General features: G+C 35.5%; 1 pseudogene; it reads left to right on the forward strand.

The window, feature by feature from the left end:
* The first annotated feature begins 11581 nt into the window (after positions 1 to 11581).
* LOC149218513 (AAA-ATPase ASD, mitochondrial pseudogene) lies at positions 11582 to 13905 on the forward strand (annotated as a pseudogene).
* The last annotated feature ends 2090 nt before the right edge of the window (positions 13906 to 15995 follow it).

Genomic DNA, 15995 nt, shown 5'->3' on the forward strand with positions numbered 1-15995 from the left:
ATCTTTCTTGAGAAAAAACAATATTTGATTACTTTTATGCTATCATAACTATTATTTTAGTTTCTTTTGGAATAAGATCATGTATAGGAATGCAAGATTTGTATTATCTTGCGTTGGAAAGAATATGCATTTGTATGTGGGAAATGTTAGCATGTTGTGTTAGCCTATATTGGAAAAGATTCTTTAGGAAAGAAGATGAATTACATGCACAAAAACCATAGTAATGTGTTGGTTTTCTTGGAATATATATATATATATATATATATATATATATATATATATATGGGCAATGTTGGTATAGTCTTTGGAAAAGAAGACATGTGTTTGTATGCTTTATTGCATTAGTTTTTTGGAAAAGAAAATATATTTTTGCATGCCCTATTATGCTATATTTCCTCAAAAATGAAACATGTCTTTGCATGCTCTATTTGTAGGTTTTAACCCTGTACAGAAATTACCTGCATACGAATTCTAAAACACAGAAAATAAACAATGAGAGAGCATAACACATAAAACACATATACACAGACATTTTCCCCTAGATCCTAAAACCGGGACTACCAACTTGATTTTTCATTATATTCCTTTCAATGTTACAATACATATTTATACATGCCGAAGCATCCAATACCATGGACTGAAAACCATCGCGTCCAAAACCATGGACCGAAAAACCATAGGTAGGTTCGCCCAACCTGATATAGGGTCCAAAAAAAAAATTCTCAGGGTGTTGCCCCGGACCCCGCAGAGGGGGGCTACCCACCCCCCTCAAACCCCCCTATGACCCCGCCGCTGCGCAATCAGCGCAACGAAGGGGGGGCTCCAACCCCCCGGTTCACTACGTGGGTTACTCGTGGAAAGAATATAACACAACCCAACACTATTCTATTAAGCATTCTTTTGGAAAGTATATGCATAGGAACAACATTCATTGTGTTAGCTTTCTTTACGTATTTTCATGCACCAAAAGTAATACTTGAAGGGCTAGTTATTTTGATAAAGTTGATGTAATTCACATGCACGAAGATCATAACTGATGCGTTAGTTTCCTTTAAACAAATGTTTGGACAGTTGTAGTGATTTGTCTTTCAAGAATGTGTGCTTATGCAAGGGGAATATTAGTTAATGTGGTATTTGTTTATAGAAATGCATTAATAGCTATACGCTTATAACTAATTCATATGCAGTGTTGTTAACGGAAACATGTCGTGATATTTTTTTTGCATTTCATGAATGTACATGAATAGATGGGGAAGCACCACTAGTATAGATTTATAGATTGGTTTGATTAATACTTGATTTAATAATGATATCAAAGGTTGCTAACAATAGTCTAAGTTGCATAAAAATGTTGCAACATATAAAGATAGATTAAGTTACCATTATGGCAGACAATAAGTTAGTGGTCTATATAGATTGAAGGAATCCCAGTTGTAGGATAATCCATTAATGGCAAGAACCAGGCCCTAAAGACACAATGCTCAAGGGTTTGTGGATAAATGATATCATAATGATTGTAATAGCTTATAACAAGTTATGTTGTTTTTGAGATGATATTCTTTGTAATATTTTATGAAAATGGTCAAGGAATGGACTCCTTTATAGCCATTGATGAGGGGCAAATACCCTCATGAACATTTAATAATAAAATCAAACGTTTTTTGGTTTTCTCCCTACTGGGTTTCAGGGTATATCGGTGTTCAAAGATGTGATTGCTTATTGTGTCATTTTGATGAGTTTGATTCCTTGCATGATGTGATGTTCATAATATCAAGTATGTGACTAACCAATCCAGTTAAAGGTGTTGTATCACCTAGAGAAAGCCTTGGATTGCTTCAAGACCAGTGCCTAGGCACATCTAAAATGGTGTGTCTCAAAAGATTTGGATATGTTGGAGACATCACCTATGGTTCTATAGGTTTATATGTATATAGGAAATAGGTTGGTTCATTAATCCAAATGAATGAGACATGGTTTTCAAATACTTCTTCACAAATTCAGATCCCGAAAATAATCATCAAAGGAGTGGAGGCCGAGAGCTTCCAGGTCTTACATCTTAATAATATTTTACAGTGGGCGAAAGAGAATACTAGAGGAGAGAAAATCATCACACAGAGCTTAAGACCTCAATAATTCAATGTTGAACACAAAGAGCTCGAGGCAGTAAGGATTTCTACGTTATTTGGGTTACAAGAGGAAATGAGGTTTAAAGGGAGAACTGAAGACTATGATTCATATGTTGCACATTTAAAGATATAATCGCAATGATCCTCACATGTGTATACATAAACAATGTCAAGACAAATGAATTTGTGGGACGGTAACAGGCATTTTCATTAACATACAACTTACCAACGAATCTATAAGAGAGCTTGAAACATATCTAGCAACAATAACTTGTATTCAAGAATCACTCTAGGGCTTCCAAGAAGAAGGGTAGAGCTAGTAAAGGCTTGGTTAGTTCCTCTCCCTCCGCAACATCCATAAAAAATGAGATAGGGAACATGTTGGACGATTTCAAGAGTGAAATGTTGCATACCTTTTCGTTGCAAATGGATACCATGCAAATCAAAAGAAATCAAGAGGAAGTAGAAAGGTCACTAGCTATTTTCTGCCCTAGATGCACTAAAAGACATCATAGGAATGAATTCCCATTGAATGTCATAAAAGTATACCTAGTCTATGAAGAAAATCATGCAACAGAAAAATGTCCTTCTTTTCCAGGACTAAAAGTTTATACCAAGGGGAAAAAGGTGAGTCGGAGAAACTTTGCTTCATCAATCAAAGAATACCTCAAGGACCTCGACCATATCAACAAGGTATGCAAGGTGCACACTACTCTTATTACAATCCAAATCAGAATGCACCTTTGCAACCTTGATACTCTTCCACTCATCCATCCTAGCCCACACCTCCTTCTTGGCCTTATGCTCCTCCATATCCTCCTCAATCTGTCAACCATCCTTTTCAGCCATATCCACCCCAATCTTCTCAATGGGGCAACCCATCACAAGGGTGGAGGCCTCAACTCAACCAACCTCCTGATTTAATGCCTCCACCCCAACCTCAACCACAACTCACTCATCCTACACCTAAGAAACCTCAAATGACTGCTCAAACCAATATAAACACAAACAACATGCAAGCACAACAGGTCTATAGTGGAGAGACATCCTATCCTGCTTAGTCTTGAAGATAACACCCACCTTCTCCACCTGAAGAGCTTGAAGAAGATAACGAAGAGAGTGTTCCTCAAGTCAATCCAACTCATTTTACTGAGAGGTTGATCCACCCTAGCTAACACACACCAAAAGAGGTTGAACTTATGGTAGAATTGAAGAAATTGTGTGTTAAGATACCCCTTCTCTAGGCCAATAAAGATAATCATATACGAATTCCCCTCTGATTTTTTCTATTAGTTGCCAAATCAGGTCCAACACCATACTAACGCGAAGTTTTATCTCCAGAATCCCAACAATTCAATTGTAATTTTTAAGAATTGAAATGAGGTAAGAAAGGTAATGAAGGTATTTAGGATGGTATTTTTAAGGTTTCTATAGGTTAGATTTAAAAAAAAATAAAAAAATAAAAAAATAAAAATAAAAAAAAAACTGATTTTTTGCCTAGGCCACACTGGCAGGCTGAGGTGTCTACTTGACAGTGACTTGTTCAAGTCCACATCTAACTTGATTTTTTTAATGAAGTAGGGCCTGACTTGGTCGAAGCACTTAGAATTTTACACACACAAATATACATGAAACCACAAACATTGTTAATACAACTAATCAATGGTCAATCAATGTGCCCCTTGATGTTATGAGAAAATTGTTGGGTGCACTTATAGGTGGAATAGAGAGGAAATTTTCTTAAGGCATGCATTATAGGCTAAAAATGATTGCAAGCTTACCTGATGAAGTTAGAAGAAAATCTCCTTGAAATCAGTTGCATAAGCAAAGCTAGCAAAAAGTTTGTCTTGATGATTATCAAACTTAAGATATAATCAATGCATGAAATGAAGACACATCATTAGAGAAATTTCTGAGGTCTAAAATGGGTGTCCTAAAGGATATTATAAATAATAGTGGAAATAATAAAATAAGATTAGATTACCTCATTAAGTTTTGGAGGAAAAGGGAAAAAAACTACTTTTTAAACTCATATTTTCAAGTTATCTCCCCATGATTTTACTCAAATTTTGAGCGATAGAACTCATTGGATGCAAAATTTAATTCTAAATCCAAGAAGTACCCATGTTTCATACTTTTGATGGACCCTACTGCACGAAAAATGTGAAATACATGAAAAATGTGATTGCAATCACGTTTTTCATGTATATCACATTTTTCGTGTAGTAGGGTCCATCAAAACTATGCAACATTGGTAGTCCTTGGATGCAAAATTAAATTGCGCATATAATGAGTGTTCCCTCTTGAAATTTGAGTAAAATCATAGGGAGATAAGTTGAAAATGCGAGTTGAATAAGTAGTTTTTTATTTTTATTTTATCTTTTTACTCCAAAAATGGTGAATCATCCCTATGGTTGACATCATCATATTGAATCCTATTGGTTCTTATAAGGTTGATTTTTGTTGTACATTTTTGTTTTGAGGCCCATTTTTTAGCTCAAAATTTATCTAATGAAAGTGACATTATAGAAAAAGAAACAGTTCAATAATTTGTCAGTGTAGTATAAAAGTGTTTTCCTTGAGCCAAAGGGTTTCCCCCAATAAGAACAATTCAACATGAGATTGACCTCATGCCTAAGTCTCATGGCTAAAAATTGATCTATATAGAACATTACTATTGTAAAGTTAGAAAATTAAGTAGCAAGTGAAAGACATCCTTAACCAACACACCATAAAACCTAGTGCCTCTCCTTGTGGATCAACTATGCTTATAGCACCATAAAAGGATTAACTTTGTGAATGAATGGAAATCCAAGATTTAACAAAACTACAATAAAAAGTAGGTATCCTCTGCGAGGATTGATCATCTGCTTGTTCATATTTAGGATGTATAACACACCACTAAATTGGATATTTTTAGGGTAGACAAAAGATACTTTAAGGATGTACTAATTTCTTTGGAATGTGCTACTTAGATATCTGGAGCAATAGTTGGGAAACATTTTTGTACTTACCTGAGAATATTTCGGAAGAGAGTTCAATGGTATAATGAGCGGGTGATGCTTATTCAGTTCGTAAGGCTCAAATCTGGGTCCTAAACAACTCGAGGTGCTCGTTCGCAGTTGTTTCTCCTCCTAGTTTGAGCGAAGTGAAGCTAGATATGAATATGACCGAATTCAAAAGCGGATATGAATCTGGAATCAAGATGTCCCTACTACTAGTTTCAACTGCATGAAAAAAGCCCTTGAAAGCCCCTTATTGCCACTAATGATCGACCTCCTCCTCTCAATAGTCAACTGCCTCCAAAAAACCATTTGAAACCCTTTGTAGTCATTTACAATCTCTCTTTCACGTATTTAAATCTTGTAAAAACAATTAACTCAATCTATGATACATCATTTGTTTTTCATAGTACTCATTTAAAATTATAACAATAGAAAAATGACCTAAAGTTTTTCATATTCTTCTTATACATAGCTCAATGTTCTTATCCACTCAACATTTGAAAATGATATGTATTGTTTCTTTTAAAAAAAACATGAAGATTGTGTAAGGATATGTGTTGTTTCTTTCAAAAAAATATGAAAATGACAATAATACTACTTTATTCAAAAAATGTAAAATGGATTTTATTATGAGTATTTTACTTTATCAGTTTAAAAGTATTTATAACACTACCATAATTAACTATGAGTTTTTATCTGTCGTTGAGAATGTGACAAGTAAGTACCTTTAACTCAAGTAATGTCGTCTCAACGATGTGTCCCCTAAAATGTGGTTGGTTCTCATAAAGTGAATTTTGTTTGTACATATTTATTTTGAGGTTCATTTTTTACTTCAAATTTTCTCTAACGTTTAAACATTATTAATCATAGTCAAACATGGTCAACCATGGGCAAGCATAATTAGTTGTACTCAACCATTCTCGTTGTTAATCATAGTGAAAATGGTCAATCATGTTCAACCATTGGAAAACATCGTTAGTTATACTCAACCATTGTCAACCACGGCTACACATTGTAAACTATATACAAGCACTATACACTGATGCAATTGTTCAACCTAGATTACATTGTTACAATGTTATATTTGTTTAAATTATCATTAGATATTGCAACCTCAAATTACTCTACTACATTGTTCACATTACTATATTAGTTTGTCAAACTTAAAATCTCATTGGAGTTCCCTATGTATCTTGCAATCGAGTTCTAATCTATAAAAACGTTTAGTAAGCATCATTGCACTGCACAAAATTCATGCCAACAATTCCATTAAACTTGTGGGTGTTCCAATACATTTTAACTAAACTAGACAAATTGCACTTTATGATGTTCTTATTACTCGTTTAGGGGCAATTGCTAATTATAAGTTGTTAGCACTTTAGAGAATGAGTGGTAAGTAGACATCTTATAACGAAAATAAGAATTTCAAAATTCACTATTTCTTTGCTACTCTAATATCTTATTAAATTTCACTATTTCTCTGCTACTCTAATATCTTATTAAATTTCACTATTTCTACAACTCTAATATTTTATTAAAAAAATTTAACAAAAATATTAATGGGAAAGTATTTTTGACTATATTTAACATACAAATCACCCCATAATGACTAATTTACCATCAAATTCTATCCCTACCTATAGTTATTAAATGTGGGCCCATTCTAAAACAACTCTAATATTTTATTTTAAAAAATTAACAAAAATATTAATGGAAAAATATTTTTGACTATATTTAACATACAAATCACCCCATAATGATTAATTTACCATCAAATTCTATCCCTACCTATAGCAATTAAATGTGGGCCCATTCTAAAACAACTCTAATATTTTATTAAAAAAAATTAACAAAAATATTAATGGAAAAGTATTTTGGACTATATTTAACATACAAATCACCCCATAATGATTAATTTACCATCAAATTCTATCCCTACCTATAACAATTAAATGTGGGCCCATTCTAAAACAACTCTAATATTTTATTTAAAAAATTAATAAAAATATTTTTGACTATATTTAACATACAAATCACCCCATAATTATTAATTTACCATCAAATTCTATCCCTACCTATAACTATAGCTATTAAATGTGGGCCTATTCTAAAATATATATTCAAACGACCACTCTCGATAGAATTTCATGTGGGAGAGATTTTCTTTACGTGAAGTCGGCACTGAACCCAAAGAAAAATACCGGGCGTAACTTCACCTCCCTTTCTTCATTGACGCATGAAATTCAAAAACAAGCATACTTCAAGTGCACGTAAAATTGGAAAGAAGTAAACGGATAAATTCACGACAAACGAAATGAATGTAATGAAATATCTCAATAATTTAACGAAATGATTTTAATGAAATGGGAGGAAAATGACAAATGTCTCATTGTCCAACGGCTAATTTGAAATGCAGCACGCCACAATTAAATGGATGTCCAAAGCAAATTTCCCTTTAAATTCTCGGTTCTTTCTTATTCTGCTGGAACAATAAAAGTCTGTGTAGGTCGGTAAAATTTATTATTTTTATTTAATTTAATAATAATTTAAAAAATACACATTTTATAAAATGATTTATTCATTAAAAATATATTTTAAATAATATAATTACAATTTCACTTAAAATTATATTTAAACAAAAAAACAATAAAAACATATTTTAAATAATATAATTACCATTTCACTTAAAATTATGTTATTATATTTAAAAAAAAAACAATAAAAACATATTTTAAATAATATAATTACCATTTCACTTAAAATTATATTATTATATTTAAACAATAAAAACAACTTTAAGTACACAATTTATTATTTCATTTTTGAAATTGTGATACTGTCTCTTTTCACTGAACCAAAAAGGGCGTTCGCTGGAAATTGGAACCCAATCTCACTTTTGAGTTTTCTTATATCCTGACTTTGTAGGACAATAGCATGCTTGTGAACTGTGGTCGAATTTGAGTAGGCCCCTCTTTAAATAAATACGTCTGCTTGTGAGAGCCGTCCATTTCTTAAAGTCAGAGTCAAGTCCGGGGCTTTAACCAAACTTAATAATTCATATGCCTATCATATTTGAAATTTATTTATAATTTGGCTTTGGTTTTAGCTGTGTATTTGTGTGTTATAAAATGGTTCATAAATCTTAGTGGCATCAAGCATGACAGAACTGCTGATCATTTTCAACACAATTATGTGAATATTTTATTTTATAAAATATAAAAGTAGTCGGACCAACCATGACAAAACCACTGCTCATTTTCAACACAATTATATGAATATTTTATTTTCTAAAATATAAAAAAATAAAAAGGCATGAAAAAATAATTAATAATAATATACACATAATTTTATTTTAAAAAATCTAAACTAGATAATTAGTTAAAATATTTATTATTATTTTGTTATTAACTTAATAAAATTAGTCAACCTCGTTTTATTTAGGGTTTGCACTTCAGTGCAACTTTTTTATTACTAAGATCTTAAAGACCTTCTTGGGCTTCATGTGGCCATCTCCGTGATAATCTCATGTTATCTCTTGATTCTAGCGTGGTCTATAATCTCTACTCTTCAATTTTTTATACTCCAACATAAGCAATAACTCCAATGCATAGAATTTGACAATGGAATTACTAAATCATTTTATTTTTATTCTATAATGTATTGGTTGTTCTTTCAACACAACAATGAGTTTTGTACTTGAGTCAATAACCACCCACTATGCCTTATCATGCTGTATCTACTAGAAGATCCTCCATCTAGAGCTCACATAGTTCAAAAATTTGTCCATTAAACTTCTCCATCTCCACTCTCCAATTGTTGGTCATTCTTTCAATACAAGGATCACCACTAGAGAGGTCCCATTGAACAAGTGTATCACAAATCTATCATATATCTAAAACAAGCCAAACCCTTAACAACAAAGACATTCCCAACTATCACATATCTAAAACAAGCCAAACCCTTAACAACAAAGACATTCCCAACTATCGCATATCTAAAACAAGCCAAACCCTTAACAACAAAGACATTCCCAGGAATCCAAAATCATGTTCTGATATCAAATGTAAAAATAAAAATTGAAGAAAAAATAATATACATATAAGCATGTATATTTTGGAAATGGGCTTCAAGAATTTTAATTTAATTATCAATAATTATTAGGTGGATGGTAGAGATATAACCTTGATGGAATATTCTAGACCAGAGCAACCATATAAATTAAATGGGCGGTGTCTAATGAGGCGACGATTTCGCCCCAATGATGAATTTCTTGTTAGAATCCAACGATTTTTTTTCAAGAAATCCAACTGTGGGAGTGTCTGAATTGTTTTTTTTTAATGGTTGAAATGGATTCATCACCATCAAGAACCTATGGGGCACCCAAAATTCTAAAGCTTAATAATTGTAACGAGGAATTTTAAAAATTTCTACCAAATTTCTTCAAAATTGTGTTGGATTTTCCATTTTTTCCAAGAGAAAACCTCCCCTCCTTAGACTACTCTAATTAAATGGCTCGTAAATGTTGATTAACATCAATCTATAATATCTCTGATGGGGGTGGGCAAACAAGTGGCCAACTGGCCTCGGGGATCTCCCCATGAGGCACGCGGCAAGTAACTTCATGATTAAAGATGGGGTAATGAGACAGGACATCTATCGTTTGAATAATCGAGAATTATTTGTGGTTGATATAATGCAGAGCAGGCCTAAAGCAAAGGGTGATAAGTCTCGGGCGATGAATGTGGGTTGCAGGGTGGCAAGTTCGAGCATCGATTGCCATGCACACTCGCCAGGGATATGGGGCAGTCGACGTTACGCAGAGGTAACTAGTCATGTTGTAGCGGGTTCCAAGGTGGGTTCATGGGCCTTCATTTGGGATGTTGGGGCGCAATTGTGCAGAACTTCAGAGTATTGCTGCGAGCTTGGTTCTGATTGCAGAAGCCCTGGTCATAATCGGTGGTTTGGTGTTCCTTTCGGTCAGGTCCCGTGGGCATTACAGGTATCCCTGCTTCCCTGCCTATGGTCTTTCTATGTTAGTCTAGTTTTGGGTGGGTATGGTTCATGGCTGTTGTTGCTTCTTCTGGGTGAGAGAAATTGGGATTGTGAAAGCTATTGGGTGTGGGATTCAATTGAAGTGGCTACTATTGGGGGTCTTCAGGGTCGGTGGTGGGGAGGTCTTAATGCTCGGACCTCAGTTGGTAAATGCCATGCATTTTGGGAGTCTATTCATCTTCTTTCCCCCGCTTTTCTTATTATTCTAAGCTTGTTTTGGTCTAGCCTTTTTTTGGCCCCATCGTCCTTTGGTCTCTACCTGAGGGCTGTCATAAAGTTTCTTCAGTCATGGTAGCATTCGGTTATCTTTGGCGTGTCGGCCTGGCGAATTAGGTGGTTTAGATTATTGAAGTCGAGCCTCTCCTCCTCGGGTGGTGATTCTAGCTTGGGGTTGTTCATTAGTCAAGCCACCTGTGCTCAGTTTGAGTCTTGTCTTTCCTTTGGGTGTAGTTCATTGTGCCTGTGGTGGGTTTTAGGTCTCTTGGCCGTGTTTCGGCGGGAAACTCCTTATGGGCTATTGGGTTCCCTCCTGTGCACCCGTTCAAAGTTTGTCTTGTGCCGCCAACCATGCCTCATCAGCGAAGTCGGCCTCGCCGCAGAGGAGGGCCGCAAGGCCCTGTAGTGCACCAACCCAACAGTCAAAGCTCATCCACCATTGACTCGGCAAGCGAGGAGCGTGAGGGGCAAGAGGCCCCATACCCGTGACCGCTCCTTGGGTTTAGTGGATGCACCAACTACATTGCAATCGATTGTTGAGTAGCTCTGAGGAGTCCAAGCCAACCTTGACATTCTTAGGCATCATCAATATGAAGATATAAATGAATTGGTGGCGTACATGAATGATATCCAATTCAGTGAAAGTGAAATCTTAGAACACTTGGAAAACGTCTGTCGGAGCCAGCATTGCACCAATGACCGTCTACGAGACTTGGAGGCCCGAGTAGAGCATATTGACTTCCACATGCATGAGAGATTTGGCCTATTTGCAACACCTCCTATGCTTCCTCTTCAACTACCTCCATAATATGATGATTTTTTTAAATTTTCACAACTTGAAATATATCATAAAATAAGTATTTTGATACTTAATATATATTACTAACCTTTTAATTTATATAATTTTATATAATTACATAGATAATTAATGAGAATAACATAATAATAATAACATTCATATTAATCATACACATATTATTATTTAATCATACACATATTATTATTAAATCTCAAAACAGTTAAACCAAAAAGCCGACCAATAAATCTCTTATTATCTTTAGCCTGACCAAACTCAATGGGACAAATAAACATAACCTTCAGCGCCAAAGACTATCATCCCTAAAACTACCATTATTTATTTAACGATTTGACTCTTCAACGAATCTAAGTATAACCTACCACATGGTAGTAATTAACCAATGAAAATGAATCCATGGTCCAAGAAGAAATTTCAATGCAGTTTCTGAGCTCTTTTATATTCCACTAACCAATGAAAATGAATCCATGTCCCACGAAGAAATTTCAAAGCAGTTTCTGAGCTCTTTTATATTCCACTAACCAATGAAAATGAATCCATGGTCCAAGAAGAAATTTCAATGCACTTTCTGAGCTCTTAGCTCTTTTATATTCCACTCGAAGGCTATTCAAAATAGCCAGGCGGAGTTCATCTGATTAAGAGGCTCGAGTTGGTTGGCGTTTAATATTTCTTTTGGGGGTTTCCTGGTTTCCGGAAAATGGAGATGTGGTCGAATTTGGGGTCGATCATGGCTTCTGTGATATTCATACGTACCATAGCCAAGCAATACCTGCCTCCAGAGTTCTACGATATGTTTTCAAAATGGATGCGCAAGGTCATAGGGATACTGTCTTCTTACATCTCAGTGGTGATAGAGGAAAACGATGGCATAAAGGTGAGCGAAGTTTACGAGGCAGTGCAGACTTACCTGAGCGCAAGATCGTCTTCTGCTGCCAAGAGATTAAAACTGAAGAAGCCTCAGAATAAGAAGGAGTTTACGTTCAGCATGGGTAGTAACGAGCAGATCGAAGATGAATATGAGGGCATCAAACTGTGGTGGGTGTTCCGCAGCAGTGAGCGCAAACAGCAGCTGATGTTCCGCCGGAACTCTTCCGATGAGAAACGCTCTTACGAATTGACGTTTCACAAGAAACACAAACAAAAGATATTCGATGAGTATCTTCCCCATATCATGGACGAAGCCAAAGCGCTGGAGATTAGAAGCCGCTACAGAAAGATTTACATCAATCAATCCAGTTACCAGGACTATGAATATCGAAAGAGGCCGTGGACACCTGTTGTATTCGATCATCCAGCCACTTTCGATACTCTGGCTCTGGAAGCAGATCTGAAGCAGGATATTGTGGAAGACCTCCAAAGATTCTCGAGGAGAGAGATGTACTACAGGCAAGTTGGGAGGGCGTGGAAACGAGGTTATTTGCTCTATGGCCCCCTGGAACGGGCAAGTCGAGCATGATTGCAGCCATGGCTAACTTTCTGGATTACGACATCTACGACCTGGAGCTGACCCAAGTGAAGAACAACACGGAACTGAGGAAGCTTCTCATCGCCACCACCAACAAATCGATAATCGTGATAGAAGACATCGACTGTTCTCTCGATCTCTCGGACCGCAAGAAGAAGAAGAAGAAGGCGGCAGAGACAGATGAGGAGAAGGACAAAAAAGCGTTGGAGCCGGATGAGAAGGAAAACGAGGAGAGCAAAGTGACCCTTTCCGGGGTTTTGAACTTCACAGACGGTTTGTGGTCGTGTTGCGGAAGCGAGAGATTGTTCGTCTTCACCACCAACCACATCGACAGGCTCGACCCCGCGCTTCTCCGTTCTGGTCGCATGGACAAACACATTCTCCTCTCATTCTGCACTTTTGGGGCATTCAAGATTCTCGCCAGCACCTATCTCTCCATTGCAGACCACGAGCTCTTTCCCGACATCCAAGATTTAATGGAGGCCGCTCAGATGACACCTGCGGATGTAACCGAACATCTCATGAAGAACGCTGACCATCCCACCACTGCCCTCCGGGACCTAATTCAAGCTCTTCGCGAGGCCAAAAAAAGGATAGCTAGTGGCCCTTTGAAGGGCATATCAGAAGAAAATGCTTCTGCAACAGAGGACCAAGTGTAATGTCAGCAAAGTAGGTGAGCACATCAATATTTGCTTCGAATTCGGATATCCAGTAGAGGTTATCAACAGCAGGGCAGAATTCTTCAGAAGATACTTGCAATTCTCATATTTATTACTTGAAGTCAAATTCATATTGTACTCCGTTTTTCTCTGTTTTACTTTCGACTGAATTACAATTTATGGATGCATGGGGATTAATTTATGCACCGACCAACATCGCAGGTCGAAAATTAATCCCAAATCATCCCTAGATTGTGGCCTTAGCCAAAATGCTCAAGATAATCCTGTCCTCGGGCAGGAAGCGTTAATGGAGTCCCACCTCCACATCTTTAGAGCCTCCAAAAGATAAGTGGTCGGACTCCTGTAGCCTTCCTAATATCTATCTTCGGTGGAGTCCGTGAGTGAACATATATTATACACGTGATCTACTGTTGGAGGCATGGTCAACCTCACCTTGAGTTCGACCACATTACTTCCTTCGAGATTTATTTGTTTCGTAGAGCCACCTAAAGTAAAGATGTGACAGGATATGTATTCTGTATTTATTTATTGTACTTTTTTTACATGTGAATAAAGTCTTTTTTAACCAAGTTAATTTTTGATTTGATTTAACTTTTGTATTTACCGTTAAAGATCAAATATTTATAGATATTATATGAATGTAGGATGAAAATCGAGTGGATCTTAATAATTTATTAAAATGGTAACATTTTGATTTGATTTAACTTTTGTATTTACCGTTAAAGATTAGATATTTATAGATATTATATGAATGTAGGATGAAAATCGAGTGGATCTTAATAATTTATTAAAATGGTTGAGTAATCTAACGATTATTAATATTTAAAAATGGTATTGAAATTAATAATTTATCAAATTATATTAACAAAAATTAAATTAATAGTTTAACCATTATAAATATTTTTATAATAATCAGCATTCTCATTTGCTTTATTTTTTCCCACACTCTCGAATCTTACACTCTTGAAAACTATAATATTCATGGATTGATTGATTTTCTTTATTAAATATAAAATATGTACGGATCGTGTGTGATAATGTTTTGTTATTTTTTTTTTATTTAGTTTTATTTTTTTTAAAGGGAAATGTGGGTAGGTTGTGATAAGGTTACGAGAGTAAATATTTTTTAGATAAAGAAAAAGATATTATTATTTAAAGCTTAAATTAATAATATTCAAATTATTTATCTTTAAATTTAGTTGAAAATTATATTTAAAGTTAGAATTTCATTTGCCTCGAACAAGGTGACGTTTTTGGAAGAACGGTGTGGGTTGCTAGAGGGGTGACAGGATGCAACTACCCCACCTAGCACATTGGCTGGGGAACATGGCATCTCACCTTTAGGGAGTTTTAATAGCACTCACTTGAGATGTCAGTGTGCAAAACATGGCCTAAGCAAATTGTCCTTGGGAGGAGGCAAACGAGCTCGCCAAGAAACCTAAGTGCATGATGGGCGTTATTTTGTGCTTCAAATATGATGGAGAACACATGATGATGATTGATGTTATGTGATTTATTTCACTAGTTTCAATCCCACTTCTTCACCCCTGTGAGAATCACTCGATGCAATGAGTGTTAAGTGGACTATTCAAAAATCATGAGAAATTAGTCAGTTACGACTACCTCTCATGGAAATTGTCATAGATGAATGAATTACTTAACGTAGCTGAATCCCAAAAAATGATATCTAATAGGAGATATCCTTCATTGTTAATAGAGGAAAGGAGACCTAAATAAACATTCATAGAGTGTGGCTTCTGTAGAAACTATGTATAACCAGAGAGGAGTGACCCATAATTTAGAAAAGTACTTACATATAAACAAATCAAAATTAAAAAACCATAATTGGGGTATAGAAAGAACACAAAGAAGATGGAGAAACCCCAAGGCCTTTGCTACCTAAGCTAGGACGAGGTTGACCAGTCTTGCAACCTCAAGGCATAAATTCCATCATCCAACAGAGGAAATTAAATTTGATATTGATTTTCATATCACCAAGAACCAGAATATAGCCATTAATCAATGTAATCACGCCAAGAATGGAGTGACAGAGAATAATCAAACTTGTAAATTCCCACTAGGGGCACTGAGGATGTGACCAACCATTTCTCCCATTCTCTCCTAAATGAGCTCATTCCCACCATCTCATTATAATTAAATGTCACCTCAAGTGCCCAAATGTTGGCTTCCCATAGCTCTAAATCATCTAGCTTATGCCACAGGGGGCTTCACTCAATCAACCTCTGACATAGCACATGCATTCGTGACATCCTAAAAAATACCCTTAATTTTACTACATATTGGAAAATAACTCTAAAAATTACGTTATTTAACCCCTTACCAATACAAACCCAATACACCTTCCTGATTTTAAAATCCCATACTTTCACTAGATATTGTAGGACAGTGCAAGTGGACAGTGCAGGTGGCAACCTCTCAAAACAACTGACCTCCTTCATCATTGATTTTTGCTAATCTTCCTATGAAACACCCCTTTCTAGAGAGAGGCTTATTCTATGATAGGGTGATAGCTTCTCTTCTCATTGATAAATAATGACCCCCCTCCATACTAATTTCCTTGTTTTCCATGTGATCCCTATGTGATTATTGTGTCAGAGAGTATAATAAAAATTA

Source organism: Pinus tabuliformis, chromosome Q (genome assembly GCF_031772625.1).
Source record: "Pinus tabuliformis cultivar Carrire ecotype Pingquan chromosome Q, CPIR1, whole genome shotgun sequence".
Classification (NCBI taxonomy): domain Eukaryota; kingdom Viridiplantae; phylum Streptophyta; class Pinopsida; order Pinales; family Pinaceae; genus Pinus; species Pinus tabuliformis.